This window comes from Aegilops tauschii, chromosome 1, assembly GCF_002575655.3.
Source record: "Aegilops tauschii subsp. strangulata cultivar AL8/78 chromosome 1, Aet v6.0, whole genome shotgun sequence".
Classification (NCBI taxonomy): Eukaryota; Viridiplantae; Streptophyta; class Magnoliopsida; order Poales; family Poaceae; genus Aegilops; species Aegilops tauschii.
In genome coordinates, this window is record NC_053035.3 from 37729774 (window position 1) to 37741253 (window position 11480).

Genomic DNA, 11480 nt, shown 5'->3' on the forward strand with positions numbered 1-11480 from the left:
TCCTGACCACTCGCCTCAAGCCATCCATTCCGGTACTAGTTCACGGCAATCAGACAGGTTTTATACCAGGTAGGAATATAGCTAAGAACTTCATTTTCGCCGCAGACCTCATTAGCTCATGCCACACTAGGAAAAAACCTACCATGGTCTTCAAACTAGACTTCAGAAAAGCTTTTGACTCTGTTGCGTGGCCTGCCCTCGACAAAATCCTTCTCACCCGAGGCTTCTCGCCCACCTTCCGCAGCTGGATCCAAAACATACTTGCCACAAGCAAAACCGCCATTCTTCTGAATGGTATCCCAGGCAACTGGATTGACTGCAAAAATGGTCTGCGTCAGGGCGATCCCATCTCCCCCTATCTCTTCCTGATCGTAGCAGACCTGCTCCAACAGCTTATCCTCAAAACACCCCACGCCTAGCTCCATCACCCTCTCTTCTCTCATCTACCACCCACCGTTTTACAGTACGCAGACGATACTCTGATCGTTGCCGCCGCCTCAACTGATGCCGCTGCCGCTTTAAAAGGAATACTAGACAGCTTCGCCAACGCCACTAGCTTAGCCATAAACTTCTCCAAAACGACGATCGCCACTCTCCACTTGGACGACGCTGCTGCTAACGACGCCGCCCTTGCCATGGGTTGCTCTCGCGCCTCCTTCCCCCAAACCTACCTCGGGCTCCCTCTCTCCCCTACGAAACCTCCCTCCAATGCCTTCGACCCCATCCTAGAACGCTCCCGCAAACTGCTATCTGGCTGGCGTGCTAAGTTGCTTGACAAAGGTGACCGCCTCATTCTAATCTCCCCAGTCCTTGACTCCCTCCTTACCTATTTCATGTCTGTCTTTCGCCTTCCCAAAAAACTCTTAAAAACCATCGACTCCTTCCGTCGAGCCTTCTTCTGGGCAGGAGAAGATTCAGTTTCAGGCGCTCAATGCCTCGTTGCATGGAAAAACGTTTGCATTCCAAAAAAATTTGGTGGTTTAGGGCTCAAAAAATTGCATCTTCAGAATAATTATCTGCTCATGAAATTTGCAGCCAAGGCACTCACCTCCTCCTCCTCCCCTTGGTTAGAGTGGCTGGATCTTCAACACCCAAATGCTCTAGTTTCACCCCCACCCCAAACCTCCTTCCTCTGTCGCACCATAGCCCAGCAAATCCCAACACTCCAGCCCATCACCTTCGTCCTAACTAACAGTGGGACGCACACCTATTTCTGGCACGACACCTGGCTCACTCCAACACCTCTAGCCCGCACTTATCCTAACCTTTTTTCCCACTCCACTTTACAGCTGGTTAAGGTGGCTAACGTGCTTCGTTACGGTTTAGAAGCTAACCTCCGTAACCGTCTCTCCCTACTGGCAGAGCAAGAGTTTGTTGCGTTGATGGATGTTTTGCAGGATTTTGTCCCCTCGGGTGCGGAAGACCAAAGGTTCCTAGTTCGGGGTCTTGCCTTCTCCACCAAGCGAGCGTACGACACCCTCATGGCACGGCCGGACTGCGATCCTCTTGCTCCCATCTTTTGGCAGTCCAAAGTTCCGCGCAATATTAAAGTCTTCACCTGGCTCCTCTTCAAGGATCGGCTCAACACCCGAGCCAATCTTGCGCACAAGAACATCATTCCCACAGATGTTTGCCCTCGCTGTGCTATGCTACCTGAGGACACCATGCACCTCTTTCTCGCATGCCCCGTTGCCAACCGTGTCTGGCAACGGCTTGGCATCCTACCCCAAGCAGATGGCATCATCGACCTTTGGGACGCGCCGATTCCCCAACATCTGCCACACAAGGCCTGGCCTCTTATTCTTATGTCTCTTCTCTGGAAAATTTGGGCTGCGAGAAATGATATGCTGTTTAGGAACATTGATCAACGTTCTGTAATAACCCTCAGACACCTCATATCTGACCTAGACCTTTGGTCACATCGTCTCATGGATACATGCGACGAGGAGAGGAGGACGTCTCCTCATGGCGTTCCTACCTCTCTGCACGCTGCGTCGTGCCTTTGTAATTCGGTAATACTGCTCAGGCAGTTTTTTGGGCAATATATTCAGGTGGGGAGCTCCCCCCCCCCCCCCCCCCCCCCGCGTTGATTCTAAAAAAAATGTTATTCCAGAGCCAAACGATACATGTTTCTTACCCAAAAAAATCCACGAATATCCCTGTGCCATGCAGCAAAATCCTCCTCGATCCGGTCTTAGAGGTTGATGCCGTCAGTTGTAAGAAATGGTGTGAAAATACAATAGGCAAAGTTTATCGGCAATCTCTATCTCTACCTAATAATAAAGCCATTAATGTCCCCCGCAAAAAAAATGCCATTAGTGCTTCTGATCGTCCGTCTAAAAATTGCCCCTGAAATTGCTATAAATTACCCAGTAGGCCCCCCGTAAGTGAAGAAAACGATTCGGTTTTTTTTCAAAATCACCGTGGAGTTTGGTTCTTATACCGTGATGCCCTCATATTTCACAGGCACACAAGTGCTGTAATGGGGATTCCACCCACGACACCAGGGTTCGATCCTAGTAGTCTGCTTTTCCTTTCCTTTTTCTCCTCCTCGCCGCACGCGTTCATGGGCCGTCCCATGTGCGCGGTGTGACACCCTGTTTTTTCATTTTGTTTTTTTTCTCATTTCGGTTTTTATTTTTGCTTCTTTAAATTAATTCAGCATTTCAAAAAATCAAATTTTCAAAAAGTTACGATGTTTGAAATAAAATCGACAAATTATAAAATGTTCATTAATTCAAAAAATGCTCGGGAAACCAAAAAATGTTCATGATTTTAGAAAACTGTTCGCATATTCTAAAAACATCATGACTTTGAAATCAATGCTGATGCAGAGGCCGGAGGTCCTTTTATAAAAAAAGACTTTGAAATCAATGCTCGCGAAATAAAAATGTTTATAATTTTTTAAAAATGATCATGTATTCAAATCATATTAGGGAATTTGAAAAAAGCCAAATTTTAAAAACTGTTCACAAAAACTCAAGCAGGTTCATTTAAACAGATCTGTACATAATGATTAAAACAAACCGTCACTTACATAGAAAGTTTTTTAGGGGATTTGTAGAGGCCGTTTTATGTTTTTATTTAGTCCAGTGTGTCGGGTAGAAAAGAGATTCCCGTGTTCTGTACAGCGTTGAGCCCCCAAAAAATTGACACAACTTTCTACGGGTTAGTTTCTGTAAGCTATATGAAAGTGACCAAATGTCTAATTTGCCTCTATACATAGCTATGTTTATTCTGCTAGCACAGTTTTACTGATCATGGAAAACACCGCGACGCTTGGTCAAGGCGAGACACATCATTCATCAGTCTAGCACAGGCAGCGTCCATCGATGCAGTTTGCTCAACCAAAAAATATTTTGTTGTGGCGCCTTAGGAAATCAAGTCGTGATGAGACCATCACATTTTTACTTTTTGAAATGACTTTCTAAAAACATGATACAAATATTTGAAAAAAGTCCTTATCTCATCCTGACATAATCTGATTTTTTTTCACCCATTGCAACGCACGGGCATATTTGCGACTTAAATATAAGAGTCGAAAAAAAGGCACGTAAGAGTTGAAAATAAAAACATGAACGCGGGGTTCGAAACTACAAAAAGCCATCTTTGCTAGTTATATATAAGAGTCAGAAAAAAAGGGACGTAAGAGTTGAAAAAAAAAGCATAGACGCATGGTTCAAAACTACAAAAAAAAGCGAAACTGCAAAAAGCCATCTTTGCTAGTTATATACTCCCTCCGTTCTCAAATATAAGTCTTTCTAGAGATTTCAACAGGTGAATACACACGGAGCAAAATGAGTGAATCTACACACTAAAATGCGTCTACATGCATCTGTATATTATATTCCATTTGAAATGTCTACAAAGACTTATATTTAGGAACGGAGGGAGTATAAGAGTCAGAAAAAAAGGGACGTAAGAGTTGAAAAAAAAAGCATAGACGCATGGTTCAAAACTACAAAAAAAGCCATGTGCTAATGTCTAGCACAACCTTCCATGGGTACATGGTCTTGTCTCTTCTTGTGTGGGCACGGGCCTTGGGGTTTTTTCGGCTCTGGCCTCTTTTTCTTTTTTTTGGCACTAATAAGTGCCTCTTTTCTTTTTCTTCCTTGGGCTCTATAAGGCCTCTTTACTTTTTTTTACTTGGGTTCTAAGGCCTCTTTACTCTTTTTTACTTGGGCTCTAAGGCCTCTTTTGGTTTTTTGTTTTCTCAGCCAGTTGTCCCCGTGGAGGTGATACCATGATAGGCAACCCAGTATATAAACTGGAGGTGCCGTCCCACGACTGGCGATATGGGACTAATCAAAACGGGAACGAACGTGCGGTCTCGCCCGCATGGGCCGGCGCGCGTGCGAGGCCCAATCGAGGCGCGCGTGAAAGAAAAAGGCACTATTTACGTACGCACGGGAAGCCGGTCAAGAGATCGAACGCCCGACCTCGCATTATCCATTCCTTCATTCATCCGTCCGTCTGTACTATTGACTTGCTATCCTGTTTACCAACCGTGTCCGGCGAAATCACATCTCAGCCGTCTTCCACCTCTGCAAACACTCCCAACTAAACTCTAGGCCATTAGCAGTGAAACTGGTGCAGACTCCCAACTAAACAATCTTCTTCTCATTGTTCGTGGTAGAGAGCACTTTCGGCATTGCCCCGCTATACTTGTCACAACCTCAAACTTTTTTAACGAAAATGCAAATACGCAAGTATTATTCCATTGATGGAAGAAGTTTGAGTGAGTACAAGATATGGTACAACACATGACACAGATGCAATAGGTGTGAACATGGTGTCTAGAGCAGAGAGAGACATGGGTTGCTCAGCCAAACAGAGAAAACACAGCTAAACTCGCCATCCTGAGAAGCAGCCTAGACCAACAAGAAGACGACCAATGTCTCCAGATCCAGAACCAAGGACGCCGCGAGCAAACAAGACAACGTCTTCACAAAGGAGAACGAGGCCGAGACGCCGTCGCTGTCCAATCCGGAGAACCGGACATAGGGTTTCCCCTGATGCTCGAAGAAGCACACAGATAACGGCCGTAGCAGCGCCTCCAAGAAGGGGACGACACCCGCTGGTGTCGCCGCCGCCAGCAAAGGATGCATGGATTTCACCCTGGCCAGATTCTAAGCAATCCCAAGCCGTCGGAGCACAAATCGAAGAATAGGAAGTCGAGCATAGGCCGAAACCACGACCACAGGAAATGGGAGCCACGCCCGCCGCCGGATGCATGAGTAACGGAGCAGCGAAGGGACACATGGGGTATGGAGGTGTGCGGCTGGGCGGAAAGAGAAGCGGTGAGCGATGTGACGCTGGCCGGAGGCCCGGACGAGCCAGAGTCCGGAGGGAAGTACAAAACCTGGTCACCGGGACCGGAGCAGCAAGGACGTCGGCGACCCTAAGGAGCAGGAAGGGGACGCAGCTCCCGGAGTGCGCCGAAATCAAAGACGCGCCGGGATGGACGACCAACTAAGGGCACCGGCAAGGTGGGGGTGCGGAGCCACAAGGCTCGGTGAGCCGAAGGAACCGGAAGGAGTATAGCTCCCACAGCTCGCCGAACCCGAAGCCGCCCCGGACAGCCATGGAGGCAGGAGGGGACGCAGGTCCGTGGCCGCCGAGCAGGAATCGCCCTTGCCAGCGTGAGGGAGGTGGTGTTGTGCTATTGAAGGGGAACGCGCGCGTAGCCAAGGTCCCGGCCGGCGTGCTGCATGAGGTGGCCGCCGCCGCCAGGCACCACCACGGCTCCATGGTTGTCGCCTAAGGGGGGACGCGACCCAAGCTCGACTTGGGGGGGGAGGGGGGATGGAGCCGCACCACGGGGGCGGAGGGCGGAGAACGTCGGAGTCGAACGGGGAGCGCAACTCCAGATCCCGGCAGTATGGTTGGGGCCAAGTGGGCGCCACGACATCACAGCCATGGGCGGGAGGCCCCGCCGCCGCCACGACACAGGCTTCGCCTGGATGTGGCCTTCGGCGGCAGCGGGAGGGTAGAGGGGTCGGCGGCGTGTTGTGGGGGAAGCCGCCCATGCCACCTAGGGTTAGGCGACGCGGGGGCGAGGGAAGGAAAGTGTCAGGGGCGAGGGGGGCAAAAAAAAAGCCCTTCAGACTCAAACTCGCTAAACCCAAAATCACCCCCACCCTAATGAACCCAGTTAAACTGGTTTTTAGTCCAGTTTTCTTCAAACAACTCCACATGACATCCAACACGTCACCGATTCTGCAATCTCTTGCCTATGGCTCGCCGCCGGAGTTGGCTCCAGAGGTGAGGAAGTGCCGCCGTGAGGGCCGGACGGATGTATGAGCACCAGCGGCAGCAAGTTGCCTCTTAACTAGGGCATGCGCTGGAGAGAATCATGGCTGGGAGAGAGAAGGAAACAAAACAGGAGAGGGAGATAGAGGGAGAGGAGAAAGAAGAAAAGAGAACCGAGATCAAAATCGGTCTAAGCAGGTTAGGGGGTGATTTAGATAGGTTATGGTTTGGACCACCTGCACTGTAGACCATTAGCGGAGAAACTGGTGCAAGCTACGAGAATCATCTTCTTCTCATCATAGCAGTACTTCTCATTGTTGTTGAAAAACATCTCTCGGATGATAGATGGACAGAATACCTTTTGCTGGCAAGTACACGAACCCTTCTGGAACATCTCCGTGTCGTTGTTGTAGTTCATCCGAAACCGCTGAAAGAGCAAATCATTCTTGTCCGTTGATAATATTCCCTTCAGAGAAAACACTACAGTTAGAGACTCTAGATAACAGAAGAATTGAATGGGATATTAGATAATGTGGATGATGACATAAGACCTTCAGTACCTCATGAGCTCCATATTTGCCTTTTCCGGACTTCACTAGCATCCAAAAGCAAGTTTGAACTGGTTTCTGTTGTGGCATGTGAATTAGCATGTGCAAGGAGTCAGCTCATTTTCTTATGGTATGTTCTAACTACTACAGCAGTCAAGCCTTTGCAACAGGATACCATTAAGAAAAGGGGACACTGGCATTAATAAGTATTCGTCACGGCATACTGCAAAAAAACAAGCAATAAATTTAAAGCATGCGTACTGCTGAAGTTGAACAACTAAATTCAGATACTACATGCCGGTTGACAAGTTCCTAAATACTTTCGATTAGTTGAACATGTGCTCTTTTAGGAGGAATAACTCACATTCTGCTTGTCTCCATGACAAATAATCACAAACAATCTCTGGCTTTGGGTAACATAGAACCTCTGCTTCAAACTGTGGTGGCTGCACTAGTTCTTTATTTGCTTTCCAGTTCATAATGTAAAAAAAAGTGAAACATGAACATGAAGAAAGGTTTAATCTGCATAAGAAGTTGCATATCTTATCAAAGGCTTGACCAGTTGAAAACACATACTGTAGAAATTCATAAAACTAAATAGGTACGTGTCATCTCTGATATAATTCAGTGTTCTCCTGGAACACAAAGCTGCAACAATAACAAAAAATAAACACATACTGTTCGAACTTAGAAGGGCCCTGTAACAACATATTTTGTTGATAAATGAAGCGACAACTAGCTTGTTAATACTTGCCGAAGTACCAATTTACTCATTTTTTGTTGTTGTGAGTATGGAATCAGTCAGTTTGTTGCTTATTTTGCCACTGAATTATCTTTTCCCAAAGCCATCTGGGACAATGACGTGGAAGCTTTCTATTTTATTTTTGCAGGGGATCATATGCCCTATTTTAGTTCGGCATAGATCATACGCCCTTGTTTTCTTTGGCTTCTTGGTCATCTGCCTGTCTAATTACTTGAATAATTTCAAAATTCTGAGCCTAGTAATGCCACGTGAAATGAAGGTCTAGCCCCTTGGTAAACTTGCCATTTCTCGAAACTTTGCATATCTCTACAGAACCAACCAGCCCGACATGTTCGTCCCATTCGACAGAGCGAGCACCGTCTCATACAGGATGGCGACCACGATCAATTGCGCGGATATTCTACTTCACTAGCTTCGACGGCAACACTAGAAGAAGAATAAAGAAAAGAAAGTACACTAAAACCTGGCATATTTCTTGTGACAAGCACGAGCAGCCGCATTGCCCATGATGAGCACATTTATCATCCAAATTTACTCGACCATGTCTTGTCCAGCCACATGAAGAAATGCCAGTTTTTCACCTGTCCAAACATGCTGAATTCAGTAAGTTGCTTGAAGCAGACATCAGGAAAATCATATGGCATACTACTTGAATCTGAACATTAAAGAACAGAGAAGCAACCTTCATATCCTTGCCATCCCTTGGGCATTCTACTGAATATTTGCCGCGGTCGCCGACTACTTCAGGATGCACTTTTCTCTTCCACATTCTGGACATCCAGTCAGAGGGAGCCTCATCATCCATTTGTGCACGCTGGCCGTTGTGCACGCTGGCCGGGAACAGATACGAGTGCAAAGCTAGGGTTAGTGGAGCGAGCCAAGGCTGGAGAAAAATTGAAACGACAAATGCAATCGGTAGGTAGAATCGGTTACCTAGTCGCCGGACGTGCGGCACCCGGGCTTGCCAGATTCGCCGCCGGGCCCGTGGTGCTGGGGGAATAGCGGCGCCCGTAGTGCCGGAGTAGCCGAGCCGCCTGCGGTTGCTTCCTGGTGGCTGGGCTCTCCGCACCTCCGGAGCCGCTGGAGTCGCCGTGCAACGCCGCCGCCCGCCGGAGTGACTGCACCGCCGCTCCGCTGGAGACGAACAGAAGACGGGACTGGGGAGCTTTGTTGGTTCGGTCGGTCGGTCGGTCGATCCGTTCAGGTCGGGCTGCGTAGGAAAACAAAGTTTTTCTTTTTTTGCAAAAAAAAACTTCAGATTTATTGGTCGAAGGTAGTACAAATAAACTAGAAGTACGATACATCCAGGTCAGTAGACCACCTAACGACGACTATAAACACTGGAGCAAGCCGAAGAGCGCCGCCGTCGTTGCCCCTCCCACCCCTCGGGCAAACCTTATAATAGTAGACGGTCGGAAAGTTGTCATGCTGAGGTCATACATGACCAACGCACCCAAACAACAACCGTCGCTGATGAAGATAATCGTAGATCAAAAGGATCCAACCTGTAGACATACGAACGAATAAAGACTGGATCCACATGGACCCACCGAAGACAAATCCAGACCAAATCCAGCGAGATTCGCTGGAGACAAACCTCCGCACACCCTCCGACGACACATGAACACTGCCGAGACAGGGGTTAGAGAAGGAAAATCTTATTCCATCTTCAAAGAGCCATCACCGCCTCACCTCTCTAAGCAGAACATAAACCCCTAAAAAATCATAAAGACAACAAAAAACGAAGTGCCGCCGGTAAGGGCTGGGATCCACCACACCTCCATTGCCCTAAAGGCCACGGAGACGAGGCAGACCGACGCAGGTATGAAGCACATGAAAGCTAGCGGCTAGATGACCTTTGTGTGAGCGGCGGCGTTGTTACATCAGAGTGTGCATCTATTTTTTTTAGGTTTTTTTAGAGAGTGTGCATATGTTCTTCGATATACGGTTATCATAGAGAAAATTCCATGATTATCTGAGTGCCATGTAGCAAAATCCTTCTCAATCAAGCCTTAGAGCTTGATACCATCAACCGTCCGAAAATACTAAACAAAGTTTATCAACAATATATCAAGAGTAAGAAAAAAGGCACGCAAGAGTTGAAAAACAAATCCCGTACGCATGGTTCCAAACTAGAAAAAACATTTGCGTCCAAGGTCCCTAGTATCCATAGTGTACGGCTAGGACTACTGGGGTCTCTAATCCCATTTGCTCCCCTAGCTTTCGTCTCTCAGTGTCAATGACGGCCCAACAGAGTGATTTCGCCGTTGGTGTTCTATCTAATCTCAATGCATTTCACCGTTCCACCGGAAATTCCCTCTGCCCCTACCGTACTCTAGCTTGGTAGTTTCCACCGCCTGTCCAGGGTTGAGCCCTGGGATTTGACGGCGGACTTGAAAAGCCACCTACAGACGCTTTACGCCCAATCATTCCGGATAACGCTTGCATCCTCTGTCTTACCACGGCTGCTGGCACAGAGTTAGCCGATGCTTATTCCTCAGATACCGTCATTGTTTTTCTCCGAGAAAAGAAGTTGACGACCCGTAGGCCTTCCACCTCCACGCGGCGTTGCTCCGGCAGGCTTTCGCCCATTGCGGAAAATTCCCCACTACTGCCTCCCGTAGGAGTCTGGGCCGTGTCTCAGTCCCAGTGTGGCTGATCATCCTCTCGGACCAGCTACTGATCATCGCCTTGGTAAGCTATTACCTCACCAACTAGCTAATCAGACGCGAGCCCCTCCTTGGGCGAATTTCTCCTTTTGCTCCTCAGCCTACGGGGTATTAGCAACCGTTTCCAGTTGTTGTTCCCCTCCCAAGGGCAGGTTCTTACGCGTTACTCACCCGTTCACCACTGGAAACACCACTTCCCATTCGACTTGCATGTGTTAAGCATGCCGCCAGTGTTCATCCTGAGCCAGGATCAAACTCTCCATGAGATTCATAGTTGCACTACTTATAGCTTCCTTATTCATAGACAAAGCAGATTCGGAATTGTCTTTCCTTCCAAGGATAACTTGTATCCATGCGCTTCAGATTATTAGCCTGGAGTTCGCCACCAGCAGTATAGCCAACCCTACCCTATCACGTCAATCCCACAAGCCTCTTATCCATTCCTGTTCGCTCGTGGCGGGGGAGTAAGTCATAGAAAAAACTCACATTGGGTTTAGGGATAATCAGGCTCAAACTGACGACTTCCACCACGTCATGGTGACACTCTACCGCTGAGTTATATCCCTTCCCCGTCCCATCGAGAAAGAGAATTAACGAATAACCTTGAGCAAGAGCCGACTAGCTGAGCACTTGTAGCTCCCACGTCCAGAGTGTCCATATATTCTTCCATAGTCAAACAATACACGCTTCTCACAAAGACAATTTCACAATAATCCGAGTGCCATGTAGCAAAGTCCTCCTTGATCCGGCATTAAAGGTTGATGTCGTCTATTGGAAGAAAATGGTGCGGAAATACAAAAAATAATAATACACAATAATTACTAGATTATAAATAAGAGTCGAAAAAAAGACACATCAGAGTTGAAAATGAAAATATTGACGCATGGTTGAAAAATACAGAAAAGGGTCTTGTAGCCCCCGCGCTAGAGTGTGCATATGTTGTTCCAGAGCCAAACCATACGTGTTTCCCACGGAGAAAATTCCATGATTATCCAAGTGCCATGCAACAAAATCCTCCTCGGTCCGGCCTTAGAGATTGGTGTCTTCAGTTGAAAGAAAATGATGTGGAAATACAATATACAAAGTTTATCGGCAATAATTACAATATTATATATAATTGTCGGAAATTCCATGATTATCCAAGTGCCATGCAGCAAAATCCTCCTCGATCCGTCCTTAGATGCTGATGCCGTCAGTTGGAAGAAGATGGTTAGGAAATACAATAGACAAAGTTTATCGCAGTAATTA

General features: G+C 47.5%; 1 long non-coding RNA gene across 3 annotated transcripts; it reads right to left on the bottom strand.

Annotated features, from left to right (window-relative positions):
* Positions 1–3963: 3963 nt before the first annotated feature.
* LOC109771788 (uncharacterized) lies at positions 3964–8799 on the bottom strand. 3 transcript variants are annotated; one of them, XR_005760993.3, is made up of 5 exons: positions 8497–8798; positions 8246–8393; positions 7165–8144; positions 6813–7023; positions 3964–6718 (listed from the first exon to the last, which is right to left on the bottom strand). It is a non-coding gene; the product is annotated as an uncharacterized lncRNA (long non-coding RNA). The 3 variants fall into 3 exon arrangements; XR_005760997.3 differs by having other exon boundaries at positions 6813–7322; positions 8027–8144; positions 8497–8786; XR_005760990.3 differs by having other exon boundaries at positions 6813–8144; positions 8497–8799.
* Between the last annotated feature and the right edge of the window lie 2681 nt (positions 8800–11480).